Raw genomic sequence first — 24,486 nt, forward strand, 5'->3', positions numbered from 1 at the left:
CATTGATGTGCATTTATGCTATGTTTACTTTTCAAATGCCAATTGAATGAGATGTTTATATGTTGAATGTGGACATCATGGAGCATAATGCATGGATAGACTAGATGCCGTGGTCGGCTTGGAAACGAATGCATTGGTGGCCCGTGGTATGGGACACGGAGGCACTATGCAGTCGTACTATTGTCATATAGGAGCATGCGGTATTAGGATTCTCACCATCCCGTGCTACGACCCTTCCCAACAGGGGTTAAGGTGTTGGGTTGCCATTTGGAGGGAAGCAGGGGTCGCGGTTGTCGGACACTGTGGCGGTTAGGTATTACGCCCGGCGAGTCATGTAGGACAGTCGGCAACCCCGGTGGTACATTCAAGAGGGCCAATCGTACTGCTTTTAAATTGCTGGAGTCAGCACTTTTATTTTCAGTCATTTACATTTTTGTTGAGAGCCGGTGGACGGCATTGTCTTTACTTTTCCGAGTACTCACGGTGGGCTTTCTCCAACAGCCCTATGGGCGTATCGCGGGAGGGAGTTCGTGGCTCGTACCCGGAGTATACGCGCACTGTGGTTGTAGTAGCACTAAAACCAAAGACTTAGTAATGTTGATTAGGTGTATGTGATTTAAAATGTATAGCATGGCATGTAGTGCATATGATGTGTTGTGATGTGTGGACTGTTGTGTGTGGTCCACCTCTCTACTTACTGGGCTAGTGAGCTCATCCCACGTGTGCACCCCCTTTTTAGATGATTTTGCAGGTCATACATCTGAGGAGCATGGGGTGGGTCCCACAGTCGAATTTCCTGAAGAGGACTGGTGGACCCCTGAGGAGTTTGAGCACGGCGTAGACTGCTCGTGCGAGAGCTGTGTTGCAGGATAGCAGCTCTGAGGCCGTGCTGAGCTCCACCCTGGAGGCCATGCTGATCTCCACTTCTGAGGCCGAGTTGAGCTCTTCTATGTGATGCCGAGCTGGGCACAACCCTTAATGCCGAGCTGAGCTCCAGCCTTGATACCGAGCCGAGCTGTGCACTCTGATGATTTTGATGATTTACTGTATATACTTGATATTTGAATTTTATTCTTTTTGTGTATATATCATGCCTTCGGGCCCAAATGTATATAATTATTGTATCACCATTTGGGTATCAAGTATATGGGAGTTATTCACAGGTAAAACTTAGTCTTCCGCTGATCTGATGAACTTATGTTAGTGTGTGTGTGCTGTGGTGGAATACAGTATCTGATGATCCTGGCAGGTTTGGGTTAACCGGTGTTAACTCGGTCACCGCTCTGGTTCAGTGTGAACGGGGTGTGACACCTTAGCCAACCTATCCGATCTCATATCATATCTAATTCTATCACCCATATTTAACAATTAGAACCCCATAAGGGTGCCAATTATCAAGCCTAAGATAAGTCTTAGAACCATCATGTTACTTGTAAATCCCACGTACCTAAATTCTATAAATCCTAAATTGCATTAACAATCTTGGGTGGTTTCATGTTACAGTAGACTCTTCACTAGGGGTGTCAATTCCTTAACCGAACCGGTAAAACCGGCCAGACCAAACCGATAACAACACGGACCAAACCGAATCGAAGCCATATTGGTTCGGTTCAGTTTGCAGTATTGCAACACCAAAACCAAACCGAACCACATCGGAAACCGGATGAACCCAAAACCAAACCGAAACCAGCTCAAAACCCAGACCAAAACTGAAACCAAACCTGTAAGAAACCGAAACACTCCAAAATTCATTAAAAAAATCAAAATTTGCATAGTTTTGTATACATTTGTATGGAAAGTCGAATCCAAACTGGACCAAAAATCAAAACCAACCCGGTTACAAATCGATTTAAGAAACCGAAGACAAACCAAAACCAAACCGCACCGAAACCAAACCGAAACCAGAATTTCCTTATTGGTTCGATTTCGGTTTCAGCTTTCCCACACCGAAATCGACTCAACCCGGACCAAAACCGAGCCGGACCGACCGATTTACACCCCTACTCTTCACCCATACATGTCACCTAAGCTTTAATCTGATATATGTAATACTTAAAAAAAAAAAAAAAAAAAAAAAAAAAAAAAAAAAAAAGAAGAAGAAGTTCAAAACATTGATTCAGGCTAGTGGTGTTTTCATAATTATTTTTTAAATGTTTTTTTTTTTGCCCCATAATCTCTTACTACATTAAAAACACTTTTCAAAAAGAAACAATTTTTATTGATTTTTTTATGTAGAAATTTTTATAGAACTTTGTTGACTAATGAAATATCAGGGTCTCATTTATAACAATTCTTTTTTTTTTTTTGGGTAAGGGAATTTCTATCACTCCCCTACACGTGGCCTATATTTACTAAAACTCCCTTAATCTCTTTTTTTTCTTTTGATATTCTGCTGTTTTTTGATTTGATCTCTTTTTCCTTTGCTCTTTTTAAATATCCAGATTACCACTCCTTTAATTTGTAACTTATCAAACTCTTTTCAAATTGATTAGTTAAAAAATGACATTGTAGAAAGATGGCACAAATGAAGGGCATGGTTCAGGTAGTTGGTATTGAATTGTTCAAATTAAGTGAACAATATCGATATTGGTTGAGAACAATATAGATCTAATACTTTTATTTTTTTTTTTTTTAATCCTTAAAACCATGTGTAACAACCCTAACGGAGAATATAACATTGAAATCGATACCGATCCAAATTAGTATCGGCTAAGACTGATATCTATCCAATACTGATAAAAAAAAATATAGATTACTAAGCTCGTGATGATGGATGAAACAAAAGAAAGAAGTAAATAAATAAACAATATTCTTAATGATAGATGAGGTAAAATAAATAATAATAATAATAAATAAATAAATAGTATCTTTAAGTGACTCGATACTAATGCATTTGATTAGCAAAAAAAAAAAAAAAAGATACTAATACATTTAAAGAAAATTCAAAAGGAAAAATAATAATGATATGGGAGCTGAGGAGGAGTTTGAGTTTCAGCCAACAAAACAACATTTGAACCAAGTAATAATGGAAGGACAAACTAGTTGGCTGTTTTCTTGGATTAGTAAAAGTATGTTTTGAACCAATCAATTTAAAAATATATATTAATAGGTTGGAGGTGAAAAAGAGGGGTGATTTGGGTATTTGAAAAGAGTAAGAGAGAAAGAGATGTAAAAGTCCAAAAGCAAGGGAATATCAGGAAAAAAAAAGAAAGAAGGTAAAAGGTAAGGGAGTCAGTACATATAGCCCAAGCGTAGGGGAGTGACAGTAAATTCTCCTTTTTGGTAAGATCCTTTATAACATACTCATGAGTGATATGACCATGGTTTTAGAGCACGGAATCCAACTGGGTATTAATGTATGATATTGGAATAGATTAGTATCGGATTGCCTGTATCAGATAGAAATACCCTTGCTTCATCTTAAATATTGTTTTTTTTTTTACTCCTAATCTGTACAGTTCAACCGAAACAATATCAACCAGGTATTAGGATCGGATACTTGCCATACGAGCAATCCGACACCAATACTTAGAACCATGGATATGACACTCGTCCAGTTTTTTAGATGTGATATTCTTGATCTTCTTTACACGGAAAAAAAAAATGTTCTTGACTAGGTCATTCGGGGTCTTCATTGGGCCCCTATAGTAGGAGAGTGTTCGAAGGAAGAGCATTGGATGATCTATTGAGATTTTTTTACCATCGGCGAGATTGTCATCTATGAGATTTCGGTCTCCCTGGTCTTTAGATACGTCTATACATCACTAGATTGTATATGTCGTTTCGAGTAGTTTGGGTTTGAGGGGAGATGCAACGAGGGGTGAGCTGAAGGCAGTATGTAGAACTAAGATCTCCTTCAGTTCTATTTGGCTGTATATCTCAATGTGGCTATTGGGTCGCATGGGAGATGCAAATGGTGGAGTGGAGGGGGGTTATGTTGTAGGAAGAGGGATGGGTTGGGACGAGAGAGAGAGAGAGAGAGAGAGAGAGAGAGGCCGTATAAATGATAGTTACCCTAACTAAAGTTGCAAAGGGAATATATGCCAGTACATTGGGAAGTATAGGATGGTAGCTCGCACAATCCATATAAATTTTTGGATAAAGGCTCTCTAACAAAGCAGTGTAGCCCAAGCCTCCTCACATGGTCTTTTTTTTTTTTTTTTTTTTTTTGTAGTAGTAGTTATTTTGGGAAAATCAATTCTGTGTACACTAATATTTTCTTGAGTCGATCTTTTTTCTTTTCCAATGAAATGTTATATTTGCCCTTTTGTTGTGGGAGGAGAGATATAGACTAAAGGAGTGCTATACGTTGCACTCCCAGATAGAGAAAATAAGTAGAAAAATCTCTTTGAGGGGGTATAGGTTAACTCACTTGCCCAAAGAAAGCTCTGTCAAACTTTTACCTTAGGCTGTGTTTGATAGCCAAGAGAAGAAAATAAAATAAAAGAAATACACAACAAAAATTCTTTTATATTTTTTTCTTGGTTTAAAAAATTCTTTTTTGTATTTGGTAGATCAAGAGAAGATTTTTTTTTTTTTTTAATTTCCAAAGTTCTCATTGGAAATGGTGAATTCTTTGTCTGCACCAAAAAAAAAAAAAATGCCAAAAACATAAGAAAATACAAAAGCTTTTCTTTTCTTCTAATGGTAACCGCAAACATATATATTTTTCTTATTTTTTACCATTTCACTTCTTTTCTTTTCCAAATTCTTTTTTCCTTTTCATTTCATTTCTTTTCTTCTCTTGGTAGACATAGATCTAATTAATAAAATAAAAGAATAGAATGGAAAAGAGATAAAATGGTAAGAAAAAAAAAATTATGTATGTTTGGCTACCATTAGAAGAAAAGAAAATAATAGTTTTTGTATTTTCTTGTGTTTTTGGCAAGATTTTTTCTTTAGCAAAAGAAAAACTTCACAATTTCAAAAGTGAGTTTTGAAAAAAAAAAAAAAAAATCTTCTCTCAAGGCATGCCAAGCACAATGAGAATTTCTTAGACTAAAAAAATAGTACAAAAATTGTACTTTTTTTTTTCTCTTGGCTTCTAGACACAGCCTAAGGCTGCATTTGATGGAAAAAAAAAAAAAATCAAAGGCAAAGGAAGTGAAAAAATTTTAATCCAAAAAAGAAATTTTTATTATCATTATCCAACATGATTGTATGTAATTTTTATTTTACTTTTCAAATTCAAAGGATTTCAATGAAAAAAGGAAAGCGAATTCTAGGGAGAATGTTTTTTGTGCCGAAGAGTGTAGGGTTGCACGAAGACACATAGGCAGTCATTTTGACTACCTCGGCCCCATGAAAGATTAGAAACAGCTACACTATTGATGCTTCCAGGTGTGACCCCGCGTTGATGCAGCGGCTACACCCTTGGAAAGAAAACATTCTCTAATTTCTGACCAAAAGGAATCGAGAGTACACATGAGAGATAAGGGAGAGAGGAAAATAATCCTCTGTTTTTCTTATCCCTGTTTTTCCTTGTTTTGCTACCTGCAGAACGCGACACGTGGACAATTTTAAGACCAACGCGCCGGATGTAATAATCTTCACCCAATCTTGATCGTTGGTCTCTTTATTGTCCACTTGTCGCGTACTGCAGATAGCAAAACAAAGAAAAACATGGATGGAAAATACAGAGGATTTTGATCCGGAGAGAGAGGACCAAGTACCCTAACTGACAGATTGGAGAACCTTTTCCTCCCTGCCCACTCCCACAAAAAAAGAGTGGGGAAGTGGTTTTGGCGCCATTGATTTTTTCGTTTTCCAAACTCCATTTTAACCGAGGCAGGATAATGTTTTTGTGAACAGAGACCTGACTCTAAACTATCTGAATGGATCAATTCCTACTCGTTGGGCTGAGATCCCTCTCGTCATCATGTGAGTTACTTAATTCTTCCTCTTCTTCTACTTCTCTCTTTGCATTTGTAGTTTTGAATTCTTAAGTTGCTTGCTTTCAGTTCTTCGACAGAAACATTTAATGAGGACACTAACCTAACCCAAACTGTGGGGGAATTGCAGCTCTATGTTGGGAAACCGCATCAGTGGAACAATTCCTAAGGAGATTGGTGGCATCGCTACGCTGGAGCAGCTGTGAGTATCGATGGCTTAAGCTTCTTGATAGGTGAGGACAATGAAATGACGCATAAACCGATTTTCTCATTCTAATTTTCATTTCTAGGGTCTTGGAAGATAACGAACTTGAAGGAACCCTTCCTCCAGAGCTTGGTATTTTGTCACGGTTGAAGAGATTGTAAGCTTTCTCTTCTCATTCCATTGTTTACGTTCATACTTAGTTTAGGTGGATATTTTTGGACATTCCTGAGCGTACTGATTACAATTACAGAGCCTCAAATCTATTTATTCAACTGAAGAAATTTGTGTATTGGTCGCAATTAGTTTCTGTTCAAGGTACCTACCCCCCGACCCCCAAAAAAAAGTAAAAAAAATCAAGGTGAGTATCTAGTAGATGGATTCAAGTCGTTGTCTTTGAAATGAACTTGCCGAAGTTGATATTGACCAAAGAACATGGTGCAAATTGAGATTAGGCAACGGTACTGCATTAGCAGAGATTGCAAGTGGTTGTGTCTACAGAAGGGGTTGGTTAAGTGCAGGAATATTGATTTTGCTTTTTCTCCTGTCCCCGTCATACTAGGATGTGCTTTGATTTCGGTGCCTACATTGAGGCAATAACCTATAGTCCATTTAAGGTCTTGCAAAGTCCTCTTGTAATGATTTAACTTTCTAAAAAACAAACATCCAGAGGGTGAGGATTTACTGCGTAAAAGATTGAACTATTGATTCGGGTATATAGATCAACAACATGATAAGGAGAACTTTGTCCTGTTTGAAGCAAAAATAATGTGGTTAAAATATTATATGTAACGTCCCAGCCCTATTAATTTTGCAGAATATTGTCCTCTTTGATCCATTGCCTCAAGGCTTTAAAACGCATTGTGCCATGTTAAGGAGGTTAGAGGTTATCAACTAGCTCAGTAATCTCCCCTTAAGCGATGTGGGACTAAGTTTGCACACCCTCACCAATCTCCCAAACACCCTGGTATTTTTTGTATTCTTGGTGGGGACATCTCACCGATCTCTTAGGTAGGTCTAGTACTTGCTGTATTCTTGGGAGTTACAATATTTTTCCCTTTCGGCATAGCATTCCCGTTGTGGCCCCACACGCTACCGAGGTCTGCTCTAATAACATTTGTAACACCCCGTCCCTATTAACCTTGTACAATATTGTCCTCTTTGGCCCCAAAGAGGCTTTAAAACGCGTTGTGCCATGTTAAGGACTAAAGTTTGCACACCCTCACCGATCTCTCAAACACTCTAGTATTTGCCGTATTCTTGGTAAGAATACCTCACCGATCTCCTAAGTGGGTCTGGTACTTGCCGTATTCTTGGGTGTTACATTTATTTGAATATAATACGGTATGAAAGAATCTGATGCTAGTCAGAATAGTTCGCATACAGTCTTTGTTGTTAGAAAGAATCAACAGTAGGCCACAGTAAACTGCAGAGAATAGGCACAAAATTTAGCTGTATTCAATTAATTAAGGGTGTTTGTCAATGTAAATAATGTCATAAATCATATCTTAGAAAATAAAAAATGGTGACATAGGTGAAATCATAAAATACTCAAAGTTGGACCAAGATTTGTCTTCATACGGTTTATAATGCCTTCTTTTTGCCAAGACATGTAGACATGCTTACTTGATAAATGATTAATATGGCTTCATATGGTCTGACTTATGTTGGTATATGGAATGCCAAAACAAAATTTGGTTGTCGGGATATAATTCACAAAGGCAACCAATGGAATGCAACACTTATACCCATTATCACCTGATCGAAGAAGAACCTTCAACATTGTAAACCCTGATGGAGAAGAGATTTTCTCTTCCTCTGTAATCTCACTTAATTCTGAATTCTCAATCATGAGAGTGATCAAGGTTTCTCATGACCATAATATTTGTAACAACAACAATGTCGGTTACATGGATCCATGCATGATCTTAATATTTGTTACAAAATGTCTTTACAACCAACGATTGTGATTGGGACAAGTGGTGTGATCTAAATGGGTGATCTCATAACTTGTCCATTATCACACATAAGGACAATCAATGCAAGATGTAATCATTTATCCCCGAAGCGAGAAAATTTTCTTTACATTTTAGTCCCTTCACTTATCAGCATTACATAATGGACATATGGGTAGAGAAACAGACACTGCTAAAAACCCTAATCTATGGAATGACCAATATCAGAGAGTCTTAACTGGTGATTGGGCATAAAATGCTTTATAAACAATTTACAAAACTGCCACCGGTACTAGAATTTGCATCCAATCACTATCAGATAATTCTCTCAAGATGTTCTCCCTTTCGGAAAGTGGATACCATGTCGAATATTGCTTCCATCTACACCAGAACATTGTACACCAGACATACTGAGATGTAGCCAGAGTAGGCATCAACCTTTGGTACACCACAAGTGCACAATGCGCAACTACAATGGTAAGGACCTCTTAGGTATAGAGATAAAATGACTATTTGAGATTCTTGTTGTTCAAACAACCAACAATTTCTATACAAGAATCTTGAAGATCACGTTCAACATAGAATATGAGTGCTCACATTTATATTCTACAATTCAATTGCGAAATATACACTGTGACAACTGTAAGAACAAAGTGCCTAATTTTGTCCTTAGTTGTGAACACTTTAAGGTCAAACCTAAGGCAACCATCACATATAAAAAATATCAATAAAGTCGATCTTGATTGAAATGGATTTGATGGACACACACACACACACACACACACACACACACATGTATATACCTGGTTTAAAGTATCGGTCCGTATTTTATCAAATCAGCATATGTATCGGTGTCGGTCGATATCAATACTCTACATTTAAAAAAAAAGGAAGTGTATCCTTGCATATCGATACCTATCAGCTGATACACATCGATACATAACGATACGTAAGATATATATCTACAAGACCCATTTCACTTTCGAAACAGAGCCTGTTCTCTTTGCTAGCAGTACATAAGTTTCCAAAATTTGAAGCACAACAACACAATTGATCTCCCTTTCATTTCTTGGACTTGGGGCTTGAAATCATTCATAGCAAAAGATTCTGATGTTTAGAGGATTGAAGCATAAGAAATCATCCATTGAAGTTAAATATAACGCAAGACAGGTAAGTTGAAAAACTCAATTTTTTCCGCAAATCATTGTTTACTCCATTTTTTTTGCTATATTTGAGTAGATTTGGGTAAAACAAACTAAATATTGCAAAAAAAATGAATTATTGCATTGATTTGTTCATAGAATTTAAAATTTCTTAGAAAGTTGACAATAAATTATTACTACATGTAAGAAACCTCATCCTTTATAACAATTTCAATTGTATGCACTTGTCTCTCAATATATGTTATGTATTTTAAATTTATGCATGGTACATGTTATATATTGCTTATTTATACTAATTTTTTATGCAAAAGTGTATTTTCATATGTATCTTGTCCATTTTTGTGCGTATCTTGCGTATCTTCAATACGATATGCTATGATATGTCTCTTCAAATGACCTGACCGACATGGTGATCGATACCGATACTTTAATCCTTATATATATATATATATATATCAATATATCTCGAACAATCTCCCACTTGTACATCAAAGACCATTCTTATCAATCTTACACCCATATTCTCAACATGTCAATTAAATACAATTGGTGTAACTCCCTTCATCACTGGGCTTGATAAATTGTCTGCAATGTCAACCTTGGAAATATTGATATCGCTATCTTATATGATCTCCTTGATGAGATGATATTACACTCCACATGCTTATTTCTCTAACGTGCTCTTGGTTCTTTTGCTTGAGCTATGGCTTCCTCACTATATAACAACATAGGGTGCTGCACTAGCTCAGGTATCACATAAACGTCAGTTAAGAACTTCCCCAACCGCAAACCCTCTTTGGCTGCTTCACAAGCTTCCAAGTAATCTGCTTTAGCTGTGGAGTTTGCCATTGACTTCTGCTTGGCACTCTTCCATATGACTGTCTCTCCTTCCATCATGAATAACATACCAGAAGTGGACCTTTTGTTATCCTTATCAGTCTGGAAATCAGAATTTGTATATCCCATTACTGATATACTATTTGCACCATACTCCAAGAAATAATCGTTGGTCCTTTTCAAGTATTTCATGCTGCACTTGACAATAGTCTAATGTTCTGGTCCAGAGTTTGATTGATAATGACTAACTATACCAACAACATGACAAATGTTTAGTTTGGTACATATCCTCGAATGCATCAGACCCCCACTGGTGAAGCATAGGGAACCTTCTCATAGCTTTAACATTTAAGGGTTTGAGGACACTATAACTTAGAAAGAGTGATGTCGTGTCTGAAAGGAACACTTCCTTTCTTAAAATCTTGTATTCTAAATCGTTACAAAATTTTGTCAATATGGTTGGATTGTGAAAGTCCTAACATCCTTAGCTCGTCATCTCTCACAACATGATGCCCAAGATATAACTTGCATCTCTTATGTCATTGACAAAGTCCTTTCCAAGGCTTAAGTTAGTGGTTGACTCTCTAGTTAGTGACAATCAATCGGCTTTCATCGCATGAAGAATTATCTATGATAATGCCATCCTCTGCAATGAGCTTATCAGAGGCTTCAATAGAAAGTCTCATTACTCTACCGCCCTTATGGAGATCGATATCCATAGACTTTTGACTCCTTGAGGTTGACTTCATTTCTAAAGTCATGCTTAAGATGGCCTTTCCTCCAGTTTTTGTCAATTGGATTTATCACTGTATTTCTTTTTTGTATTTCTAGGTGCTTGTTAATGGTAGTCTGGCCGGTTTCTTCACCTCTATAGTGGGCATTTGACAAGGCTGTCCCATCTCCCTATTCATCTTTTCCTTAGCCATTGAAGTCCTATACAAAAGTATTTATACTAGTACGGATCAACAACTTCTCTCTCCCATTCCCTAGTGCAAGGCTCTGAAGCTTTCCCTTCTCGCCTTTGATGACGATCTCATGATCTTCTCTAAAGTGAACATTGTTTTGATTGAGTCCATTATGTCTCATTTACACCATTTTAAGGGGTCGTCGGGCCTTTGGATCAATCACTTGAAATCTCTCTTGTTCTTTGAGGGCTCTGATGTTGACAGGGCTTGTTTGATTGAGGAAACAGGGTTTTTCTTTGGTCAGTCTTGGTAACTTAATTGCAGATTGTTAATGGTAGTATAGAAGAAATGATGGTTATGTAATTATTTTTGTTGTTGTACGGTTGCACCATCATTATCGTCATCAACATTCAATATCAAATTATATTTACTACTATTACTATTTCAAATAAACTCATTATATAGCTTTCTTACTCTTGCAGCATTGTTTCTACGAACAATTTCTCGGGAATTATACCGGAAACATATGGCAAGCTTACTAACTTGGTACAATTGTAAGTTGTAGGTAGTTGTTTGGACAGATTTAACCTTTTGAAATAATAAATGCCTGAACTGGCTTGCTATTTGCAGTTTGATAGATGGGACTGACATCTCTGGGAAGATCCCTTATTTCATTGGGAACCTCTCTTCCATTTTCTTCGTTCGATGAAGATTTTTTCTATTATCTAAGGATATCTTATATGTTTTTTTTTTCCCGAATTGTGTATTGCAGGGATATGCAGGGCACGTCCTTGGAGGGCCCTGTTCCTTCTAATATCTCCCTCTTGAAAAACCTAACTGCATTGTGAGTGCACCTTCTAGAACTACTAAAAATGTTATTATATTTGATCCTTGGCCTTTATTGTGGTTATGAACTGAAGTAGAGAATTGAAGGATTGGCTTTGATTTGATTTAGTGCATTTTGAATTTCAGGAGGGTATCTGACCTTCATGGGTCAAATATGAGTTTTCCTTTCCCTGACTTGCGGAATCTGGCAAATATAAATGAATTGTGAGTTTTCCCCCTTCATTTGAAGGAATTTATGTTGAATGATGGATGTACTTGACGACATGGCATTAACATATGCCAGTTTGTCTATGGTTCTGTCTGGGTCATGAGGACTTCGCTTTCTTTGATGGTGCAGGGTACTGAGAAATTGTTCTCTTACGGGTCCAATCCCAGAATACATTGGAAAACTGATGCCAAATTTAAAAACTCTGTGAGTTTCATTTGATGGAATTCTCTTTCCCTTTGAACTAAGCTTATTTTATACTTTTCTGGATGGATTTTGCTAAAAAATAATCCATCAGAAATCAGTATTTGGGCTTTTCAATTCTGTTTCACATTTTCATCCCAAATTGATAGAATAAACAATTTACTATGTTGATCAAAGGTGATTGTTAGTGACAATCAGAATTCATGCCATGGATTACTTTCAAGCAAGGTTCAAAATCTCGCCAAGATCTCGGTTATTTTGTGATTTTTTTTTTTTTGCCGAGACGAGATAGGTTACAAAATACACTTTGTACATCATCTCGGTATCTCGGCCTTGATATCGGTATCATCTTGGTGAGATACCGAAATGTTACATTGTAAAGGCTTATAAATACCTCATTTTGGTGTACTCTGTCCCGCCTGTCTCGTCTATCTCGGTTCCATCTTGCATTTTGAACACAAAGTCACCCTATTGGCTTCTAATTAGCCACATCATCACACATATTGCCTTCCAAATCACTCCTATAACAATATCTATACATTCTAAGCTTAGGAAAGGTAAAGTTCTTTCCCCAAAACCTTTTTTTTTTTAAACAGTACATAAATATATGTTGGATGTGGCTAGATTTTTTATATGTTAGACACTAGAGGCCGATAGAGTCGAAATTATTTTTTTTGGTACATAAATATTTTTAATTTTTATTTTTCTGGTTTAAAAATGCATTTTTCATTAACATAAATTGTTACTTTTATGATAAATATACCTTTGATGGAAGTCAATTATATATATGTTACCATTGCCTATTCTACGACTCTATCGGAGTGAATTTTTTTCTTTCAGCCGGTAATTATTTATTTTAATTTTCAAAAAATAAAAAATGGATTAATAATTGAAAAATAATTTTAAAAATAGGGAAAAATATTCTGTTTTGATTTTAAAAATAAAATAAAATAAAAATAAGAGATTAATATTAAAGTGTTGTGAAGCATACATGATGTTTGTTATGTTATGTCATATTCTCCAGAACAGTTCGATGGTTGTTGCCAAACAAGGGTGCAACTCTAAAACAATGTCATGTTCTAATATTTTTATAAATTTATGGTCTAAGTATGTTTATTAACTTTAAAGCAAGCTACCCACCAAGTTTCAGGTCAAAATATGGCCTTTTAACCACTGAAACAGTCAACCGAGTCAAAAAAAAAAAATACACCAACTCGCCAAGATCTCGCCGAGTTGGTGATTCTGAACCCACTGAAACGAAACAAGATTTCGATCCTTGCCTTCAAGTCTAGTTCTACCACTCTACCCTGATTTTAATTTTAGAAACGTGAAGGATAGATTGGAACGGGGAGGGTAGCGACAATAAATAACAATACTGAACTCTTTGAGTCTGGAAATTGGAATGATTACAATCTAAATCCCTTAACGAGAATCCATTGGAGGGCAAGTCTGGTGCCAACAGCCACGGTTAATTCCAACTCCAATAGCGTATATTTAAGTTGTTGCATTAAAAAGTTCGTAGTTGGACTTTGGGATGGGCCAATCGGTCAGCCTCACGATGTGTACCAGTCGTCTTATCCCTTTTTTCAACGATACGCTCCTAGCGTTAATTGTCCGGTTCGTGCGTTCGGCGCTATTACTTTGAAGAAATTAGAGTGCTCAAAGCAAGCCGACAACATCATAGGATTTCGGTCCTATTGCGGTGGCCTTCGGGATCGGTGTAATGATTAACAGGGACAGTTAGGGGCATTCGTATTCCGTAGTCAGAGGTGAAATTCTTGGACTTATGAAAGACGAACAATTGTGAAAGCAGTTGTCAAGGATGTTTTCATTAATCAAGAACATAGTTCTTGATTATCTATTTTTCAATGCAGAGTTGTGTGTTGATAATATAGTTTTCAATGTGGAGTTGTGTGGTTCGATTTGTTACTTTTTTGCTTAGCCGGGCTGTCAAGAATTCCTTATCTTATTCCTCTTATAAAAGTAGGTTGGATGATAGATTGTCTTGGTGGAGAACATAATGCATGTAGGATGCTTTGGCTTGACTGATCTATATGATACGTCAGGTAGACAGCTGGTACCTTATTATAGTCTTTCGTTATAAGCTTGTGGCTGATTTGTAGTGGTGCGTTAGGTTGACACTTGACAGTTGGCACTTGTTATAATTAGTCATAATCCGTCAATCTTTTTGCATGGATCCTCGTGCTCGTCCTTGCTTGGAATCTCCATGTAGCCGACCCCATTAAGTTGGGATAAGATTTTGGTTGTTGTTGAAGGATATATTGGAACAAGTTGACTACTTTTATGAGTGACCTTGTTTAGAAACAGGTGAAATGGATTTTGATCAGACTCTTCCAACATTCTAAGAAATATTGATGGTTCAGCAGAAACCTGGAAAAATCTTAAGTGACTCATCTGCAACTCAACCCAACTCCACTCCACTTCTAAGCCTCATCCCAACTATATGGCTTAGTTATGAGGATCCTATATCTCCATTCAATTCTATTTAAAGCCATAGTTGTTGTCAACCCTAATCCATGCATGTCTTTCCTCAGCTTCTCTATTCAAAGGTCTTTGTTGCATGCCACATAAAATAATTTTTTCCCAACTTATCATGTGTCAAAGGTACTCCTATATTACCTCTAATGTATTTATTCATTTTTCATTTTTTTCCCCCCAGTTTTACCACTCGTCCATCTCAACATCCTTATCTCAGCTACACTAAATTTATTTATATCTTGTTTCTTAATCTCTTCACTGCCCATATTTTTCTCCACACACCATTGCTGGTCTTGTAGATGCCCTATAAAAATTTCCATTGTGTTTTAGTGGAATGCGTTACAGACAACACTCCATAAGTGCCCCTTCACTCCATCCACCTTGCTTATTTATTATGCAATATCATCATTCATTTCTCCTTCTTTATTTATGATTGAAAATAGGTATCTAAAAATATCACTTTGAGGTATCTCCCTTTCATCAATTCTCATCGCCTACTTTCAGTCCTACTTTAATTAAGGTTACACTTCATGTGGTTGTTTTTATTCAGCTTATCTTGAAACTTTTTATTCAAGAAGTGTCTGTCCATAAATCTAACTTAGCATTCATCCCTATTTTTGTGTCTTCCAGTAAAAATATGCCATCAGAAAAAAAATCATAATTTAAGGGTCTGGATCCTCAGTACGTCTAGTCAACTCATGCATGATTACTGCACTAAAGTAACTCATGAGTATTTTAAACTTTCAGTCAACTTGAACTTGTCTAATCTTATAGCTGTTTTGAAAAGCTCAGTACCTTTCATTTGGGGAGTACTTGAGTTCTAGGTCAACCAGATAGTTTTTGGCATAGTCCATTCTATGTTTGTGGTGCTAATTCCTAAGTAATTTCTAAGATTTATATACTTTAAATTATCCTATTGTCAAGCTCATCTAATTCACCGATTTACTTCTGTTATTGTCCTATCTGACTTCAGGTTAATTTGAATTGTATCTGTTAAAGAATGGACCCCCACTTCCGTGGGCATACAATATTTAAGTCTCACAGGTTAGTGGGAGTGCCCCTATCGTGTGGATTTATTCTCTTTACTTTTCTGTTTTTTATTTTATTGTATTTCCTTGTTAGACTAGATTCTCTTAGTTTCCTTGTAGACTAAGGGATCTAGTGTCCTTTTGTGAATATGCTTGGGATATTCATAAAAGGCTGGCTGTAGGGAGGGAAATTACTCTCTCACAATTCTGCTCTGCAACTCTTGCTGGGCAGTCTCTCCCTCCTCTTCTTCTCTCTCCTTTCTTCTTGTGTGATTGCTGGTTTCTGGTTCTGATATGAAACTCGGTGGGCTCTGCAACTAGGGCTCTTTCTTCTCTCTACCTTATTTGCCAATCAAGTTCTTGGCCTACGGTGATTGATATGTGAAGGGGGCTGCTGTCATCAAAGATTCAAGTCTCTGTTTTGCCACCAGCAAGATTCTGCAGTTCTCTGTCTCTTTTCATCAACTGGATGATATTCCTCTTTTGAGGACTATGTTACACAACTGAAGAAGGGCATTCGATCCCTGCTTTGAGGCTGTTTATAGCCTTAGGTTTGCTGCTTCTGTTCCCTCTTATTCTCTCCAGGAGATACTCTGTTTTTTGAGTTTTTTTGGGCGCATCAATTCGTGGTATTTTATTTGATCTGTCCAATGGATGAGGGAACCTCTTTGGGGTACTGTTTTGTAGATATTTGCTGCTACTTGCTACTTCTGGTTGGGTTTTTCTTCAGATATCAGGTGTGCTTTTACCATTATTTGGTTGCTGATTGTGAGCACAATGGCTGATCCTAAGTCTGCAGTTGATAATGTCATCTTCAGATTACTACCATTAAACTTAATGGTGTATCGAATTATCTGTTATTGGTCTCAAGCTGTTAAAGCTTACATACCCACTAAAGGGAAGATGAAATACCTAACTTCTGTTCCTCCATCCGTTGACTCGAAAGATGCTACTGCTGTTGCGGCCTATGAAGATTGGATGCATGAAAATTCCACACTCAAGATTTGGTTGTGGAATAGTATGGAACCTTCTACTGCTGCCAACGTCATGTTTCATGATACTTTAAAAGGGGTTTGAGAAGACTTAAATGTAAATTTTTCTCAAGAGAATGATATAATCCAAACCTATGAACTTTATGAAAAGATGTTTAATTTCAAACAAAGGGATTGGTCGTTGCATGAGTACTTAAGTAGTTACAAGGGTATCCTCGAGGAACTCTAGATTCATCCATCCCTTACTAAGGATCCAGAACAATTGAAGCTTCAATGGCTGAATTTCACACTGCCAAATTTTGGCCGGCCTACACCCAGACTACCAATCTGTGAAAAGTCACGTTCCTGCTGGTAAAAAGGTACTGTTATCAAATGAAACAGTCTCTTGTTTGGTATGTTTGGTTACTTCACCCAAGGTTGATTCTTCTCCCTCTCCAAGGGAAGGATCAGCCTTTTTGTTACTGGCCGAGAATGGGGTTCCTCCTTTCTGCTAGAGGCTGTGGCCAATGGCAATGTTGTGGTCGTGGTACAAGTGGACAGCAAACTGACAAGTCTTCTCGTCAATGTTATTTCTATGAAAAGACAAATCATACTGTTGTCACTTGTTGGGATAAACATGCCGACAAGACTGGGCCAATGAGTTGGTCAACACAATTATGGTTAATAGTTCTATTGAGCGAGTGCCATTTGGTGTCACTACACTTGCATCTGCATCTGGGGCATCTTCCACTTTCTCTATGCCTCGCGACGATTATAATCAGATCCTCAAGCGTCTACAACAACTTGACACATCTGCCTCCCACTTCCACAGCCACTTAGCTCACACAGGTAACTCAACCCTCCTTAGTACTACATCATCCACTCCATGGACTAGTGATTCTGGTGCCTCCTCCCATATGACTGGTAAGTCAAACTTATTTTCTTCCATAATACCTGTTCAAAACTCTTCTCTAATTATCCTTGCTGATGGTTCTTCCACTCATGTGGCAGGACATGGAACAGTATCTTGTACCTCTTCAATGTCGTTGTCTTTTGTTCTTCATATTCCACAGTTATCTTTAAGCCTCTTATCTGTTAGTCAGCTTACTAAGTCACTTAATTGCTCTGTTACTTTCTACCCTGATTGTGTTTTTTAGGACCTTGTAATAAGGAGAACAATTGGTGGAGGGCTTGAGCAGACTAGTCTATACTATTTAGATGGCATTGGACTGTCAATTGCTGCTACTACAACTACGGGTGGAACTTCTCTCTTCAATGGCATCTTTGTCTAGGTCATCTATCTTTGTCCAGGCTTCATCTAATGGTTCCAAGTTGCAAATTTGTCCCTTGCCTAGAGTGTGAAGTCTGTGAACTTGGGAAATATCAACGGTCATTGTTTCCCCCCCATAGTGTGTCTAGGTGTCCGTCTTTATTTTCCTTAATTCATTCTGATATTTGAGATCGCTGTCGTGTTAGTAATAGATTATGATCTTTTTATTTTGTTACCTTTGTGGATGATCACTCTCGATTGACTTGGGTTTATTTGTTGAAAGATTGTTTCTGGTTTATTGATGGTTTTGAAGCTTTTTAGCATGAAATAGAAACTCGGTTTGATAATTCTATTGAAACTTTCAGGTATGATAATGCCTTGAATATTCTCAGTGAGAAATTTCTGACTTTTGCTTGACTACTAGGATGATTCATCAAACTAGCTATTCTTTTACCCTGCAACAAAATGGTGTGGCCCAACGTAAAAATAGACACTGGTTGGAAGTTGCTAGGTCTCTTATGATTCATATGAATGTCCCATTCGTTTTCTATGCGATGTTGTTCTTATTGCCGGTTTTTTAATTCACTGATGCCCTCTTTTGTTCTAGATAACCAATCTCTCTTTTCCATTTATTTCTCTATCCTCCCTTGTTTACTATTCCGCTGCAGGAATTTGGTGGTCTTTGTTTTGTTAATATTTTACATCCTCATATTGATGAGTTATCTCCCAAGGAGATTTGATGTATTTTTCTTGGTTATTCTAGAACTTAGAAAGGGTATAAGTGCTTTGATCATGTTATCCATTGCCAATTTGTCAGTGCTGATGTTACTTGTTTTGAAAATACATCTTATTACCCACTTCCTATTCCATCTCCACCATCTCTGACCATCATGATTGTGTCCCACCTATTCCTATCTGTTACTCATTTATCTCCTCCGCTATAGGTGTATTAGTGGCCCAAGAATGCTATGCCATCAACTTTTGCTCCGATTCCTACAGCCCATCATGCAATCTGATCCAAGTCCTAAGTCTCCAACTGACCTACCTGTTGTACTTCAAAAAGGTACTTGGTCTTGGACACAAAATCTTATTATGTGTCTCTATCTTGTCTTCCATCACTGTTCCATGATTTGCTTGTTTATTGTCCATTAATCTATTCCAAAGACTAATCATGAAGCTTTCTCTCACCCTGGCTGGAAAATGGCTATGGAAACTGAAATGGATGTCTTGTTGTCTTGAAAGACATGGATTCTAATGGATTTTCCTTTGGGTAAGGGTCTTGTGCGTTGTCGCTTGGTGTACACTATCAAATACAACGCTCAGTGTACACAATCAAACACAATCCTGATGGTTTCGTGAACGTCTTAAGGCCTGTTTGGTAGCTAAGGGGTATACTCAAACATATGATGTCAAGTACTTTGAAACTTTTTCCCTAGTTGTTCATCTCAATTCTGTTCGTGTACTAATTCTTTAGCTGTGAATTTAGAGTGGCCCTTGTATTAGATGGACATAAAAATGCTTTCCTCTATGGTGATCTCTAGGTGGAGGTTTATATGGAGTGAACTCCCAGGTATATTGCTCAAGGGGAGAGTTCTGAAAAAGTTTGCAAGCTACGAAAGGCCATCTATGGATCTATGGATTAAAACAGTTGCCTCGAACCTGGTTCGAAAAATTCACCTCTATTGTTACTCGCTATAGGTTTTCACAGTGCTTCTTTGACCACTTTGTTTGTACAATGTTAGGGCTCTAAGGTGGTTGTATTAGTTGTGTATGTAGATGACATTATTATATCTGGAGATAATACACTTGGGATTGTAGAAGTGAACTCTTACCTTAATCAACATTTTCAAATGAAAGACTTGGGTGCCCTAAGATTTTTTCTTGGCATTGAAGTCCTACAAAGTAAGAAAATAATTGATTTATCATAGAGAAATATGTGTTAGAACTCTTATGTGATTGGTATGCTTTCCTCCAAATAAGTTGATCGTCTGATGTATCGATATCAGAAGTTTGGGACTAGTGCTGGTGAAGCCCTTGAAGACAGGCACCAGTGTAAAAGGTTAGTAGGGAAGCTTATTTATCTGACTATCACTCGATTGGATATGTCATTTGTTGTTGGTGCTATCAGTCAGTTCATGCAGTCAACAAAGAAGGCTTATTAGGATTCTGCTTTTCATATATTGAGATATTTGAATGAAGCTTTAGGGAAGGGGTTCATTTATCGTCCTCATCAAAGTGTTGGTTTGGTAGGATTCTCTAATGCTGACTGGGCTGGCGTTGGTAATGACAGAAGATCAACCACATGATATTGTACATTTGTCGGTGGCAAGCTAGTTACTTGGTGGAGCAAGAAGCAAATAACAATCGCTAGATCCAGTGTTGAGGCTGAATATCGATTTATGAATCATACTACCTCTATATTGATGTGATTGAAATATTTACTTCAAGAATTGGGATTTCCGATGACTTGTCCCATGAAGATGTTTTGTGATAACCAGGAAACCATCTACATTGCAAGCAATCCCGTGTCTCATGAGAGAACCAAGCACATCGAAATTGATTGTCATTTTGCAAGAAGTGTTGTCATGAAGAAGCTGATTGTTACTCCATTTTTGTCCTTTGATAATCAGCTTGGTGATGTTTTTACCAAGCATCTGTTTGGTCCTGCTTTCCAGAAGAACTATACCAAGCTAGGCATGAGAGATATGTATGCTCCAGGCTGAGGGGGAGTGTTAAAGAATGGACCCCCACTACCGTGGGGGTACAATATTGAAGGCTTATACGATAGGGGAGTGTCCCTATCGTGTGGATTTATTCTCTTTACTTTTCTGTTATTTAGAGCAATTTACATCCCCATCCTCTGTACTTTGCTTTTATTACATCCCCCTTCCCTGTGTTTTTAGAAATGGCATAATCCTCCCCTGTCAGACGACGTTGTTAGTGTGGTGTTAGTTTTGAATTGTAAAAGACGATTTTAGCTTTGTAATTCAACCACAAATCAACTACCTAATTTACCCCTAGAGTTTCATAAAACCATTTTCCCCCAAATTGAAAAGAAAAGATTTAGGGTAGTGAAAACCTGAGTATTGTGAAAGAGGTAGTCACTATCTCCGGCAAAGGTGAGGTAGTGATCAGGCGATGATGAAGGCGACGGTGAAGAAGATGCTAACTGGTTTTGACGCTCGAAGTTAACCAGTTAGCATCGATTATCACTCAAACTTTGCTGGAGTTCTATGTCGGTAGCCTAAGTTCACCGTTTGTCTTCCACCGGAGAATATAGAGATGCGGAGAAGATAGAGGGGTAGGGGTGGGGGTGGGTTGAACTGGGAAGCCTCCAAGTATATTATGGTTTTGTGGTTGGAAGGGTGAAATCATATTTTAACAATATTGAAGGGTAAACTGGGTATTATCGAAATATTAGTCTAACTTAACGGTGTGAGTATTTTAGTAAAAACTAACATACTACAGGGGAGGGGGAAGTAAATTTCTCTTTATTTTAGTTCTATTTCCTTGTTAGACTAGATTCTCTTAGTCTTAGTTTCCAACTAGTTTCCTGTTGTGAATATGCTTGGGATATGAAGAAAAGGCAGGCAGTGGGGAGAGAAAATTACTCTCATGATTCTGCTCTGCAATTCTCACTGGGCAGTTTTCCCCCACCTCTTCTTCTCTCTCCTTTCTTTTGTGATTGCTGGGTTCTGGTTCTGATATTGTAACAGCATCTTATCTTTTGCATATTTCTGAAGGTAGCTATTTATTTTCTATTTGGTTGATTTACTTTGCCTTTCCTATATGTTTTCATCATGTGGTTGAGAAACTTGATCTCATAGTTGTCAATCTAACTTGAAGGTTTTGACACTAAACTAATGCTTGATTAATCCGATGACTATAGGATTCCATTAGCTGCAGATTTGGGTACAAAGGCAGTTTGACTACCAGCAGTAATTCCATTAATTAATTATTTTCAAATCTAGAATCTTCATGGATATATTGAGTAAATGTCTTCGTGGCCTTGAATTACTAAAGTTAATTCTATATTGATTGGAATGTTCTACAAGTATGACCTTAGATAGAGCTGATTGGAGGGCAAAGGTCCATGTAGCTGACCCCATTTAGCTGAGATTTTTCCTAACTTGCTGGTGTTGGCTTCTTTCCTTTTATTTTCATTTCTTCATCTTCTTTTTTTTTGGGGGTTATGCACGGATCCATGTGGCCCACCCCATTAAGTTGGGATAAGGCTGAGTTTGTTGTTGTTGTTGTTGTTGTACAAGCCCATCATTAATTACAGTATGAAGACAATCTTTCCTAGTTATGTTCTCATGGGATTTTTTTTTTCCCTCCTTTGTAGAGACCTGAGCTTTAACAGGTTGACTGGTCAAATTCCAGATTTTGGGAGTTCGGCGTATCTGCAATTCCTGTATGTAAAAAAATATCTGCAATTCTTGTATGTAATATATATATCTTTATTTTCCTTTTAAATGTCATTATCTTACTTTATTCACATGTGATTACTAGTTGTTCATTTATAAAACCGAATAAAGAAGCTTTATCCCATTATTTGTGGTTGCCTATGATTAGCACTTTATTGCACTTTCTCACGGGCATAGTCACAGGTCTCTGCCTATGATTAGCACTTTATTGCACTTTCTCACGGGCATAGTCACAGGTCTCTGTGCACAGGACAGGGCCGTCTATTTCAACTTTTCTTGTAAATGATTCCTCTTATAATATGACAGTAGGCATTATATTGTTTATGGGCATAGGTTTCTCTCTAACAATTTTCTGACTGGAGAAGTATCAGATTGGTTATTTTCAAAAGGCAACATAAAAATGTGAGTATTTCTACTCATCAAAAGCTGAGTCATGGTTCATAGGATTTTTTTCACCTACATGTGACTTATCTTTGCGATAAATTCCATACTTGAGATATTTATGGCGACCACTCTATGTGTCTTGGCTTATCATATTTTCATCAAGAAATGCAGTATATGACATGATAGTATGATACTGGTTTGTCTTGCAGTGATTTATCCTACAACAATTTTACTGGATACGCCTCACAACCCAGCTGTGCACAACAAAATGCTGTGTATATTCAGTTCCCTGTATTAACTCTTTTGGATTTAAATGGTAGATGATTTTCTTATTTCCTTTATGAAAATTTGTTTGCTGATTTCTTAACTGGAACACAATTGCAAGTTATTCATCTTCAGAAGACAACTCGTAAGTTTGTCGTTCCATGGAATATTTATTTTTCTCGATTAATGATGCATATGAAGAAAATGAATTCATATGCAGAAACTTTTTGCAGAATTGGTTGGTGCTTGAAGAAGGACCTCCCTTGCTCTGGGAAACCTCAATGTAAGTGTAGAATCTCCTTACTTTTTGAGATAAGAAAACATTAGAAACTTTATTAAAGATTTACGAGCGGTCACAGGAAGTGATCATATATGAACACATTACCTTGATTCCAAATTTCCAATTACACATGCAGAACATTCGTTGTTTATCAATTGCGGAGGCCTGTTGATGAAATTTGATGGGGAGGAGTATGCTGATGATTCAGCACCTATGGTGGATGGTGCATCATACTTCTATCCTGCTGACAGATGGGCTTCTAGCACTACAGGAACCTTTTTGGATAGAAACAATCCTCAGTACTCGACCACAAACACATCAGTGTTGAAGATGACTGATCCATCCATATATATGACAGCTCGCAGTGCACCAGTCTCACTAAGATATTATGGTCTCTGCTTACAAAGCGGTAGTTATACAGTGCGGCTCCACTTTGCTGAAATAACATTTACAGAAGATCAGACGTACAGCAGCCTTGGTAGGCGCATATTTGATGTGTTAATTCAAGTGAGTGAATGCCAGATTGTTATCATCGGTATTCTTTTAATCATACCATTTCATTGTTCCCAACTAATTTTCCTTAGGAAACTAGTCTCTGGTTCTCTTTTTTTCTTTTTTTTTTAATGAATCATCTGGTTAAATCTCCACCTACTTTCTGAAGAACATTGATTTTTTTTTCCCCCCGCTTGAAACACAATTTTCTTGACATTGTTTAGGTTTCTTGCAGGGAGAAATGTGTTTGAAGAATTTTAATATTGCAGAGGAAGCTAAAGGGGTTGGTAGGATCATCATTAAGGAATTTAACAATGTTATCGTCAGTGGAAATACTTTGGAGATCCACCTCTACTGGTCAGGAAAAGGGACTAACGCAATTCCCAGTAGAGGAGTATATGGTCCCCTAATATGTTAGATGTTGATTCTTTGCAGGGAGAAATGTGTTTCAGTAATCCTTTGGGTGAAAGGTTGCTTTGGAGGGAAGGATCTCGATGATAAAGGTGAGACAAATAGAACAAAAACCACTGTTTGTAGCATGATGCATCGTCTCAGCTTTCCTAGAAGTCGTTGCATGCTGGTTTATATGATTATATCATTTTAAATAGAAATCCTGGTAATTATTTAAGGTTAGAAAAATAAATATGTTAGATGTTGGACAGG

General features: G+C 37.4%; 1 pseudogene; it reads left to right on the forward strand.

Annotated features, from left to right (window-relative positions):
• Window positions 1–2,515: 2,515 nt before the first annotated feature.
• On the forward strand, window positions 2,516–24,320 carry LOC122076337 (annotated as a pseudogene).
• The last annotated feature ends 166 nt before the right edge of the window (window positions 24,321–24,486 follow it).

This window comes from Macadamia integrifolia, chromosome 4 (genome assembly GCF_013358625.1).
Source record: "Macadamia integrifolia cultivar HAES 741 chromosome 4, SCU_Mint_v3, whole genome shotgun sequence".
Lineage (NCBI taxonomy): Eukaryota > Viridiplantae > Streptophyta > Magnoliopsida > Proteales > Proteaceae > Macadamia > Macadamia integrifolia.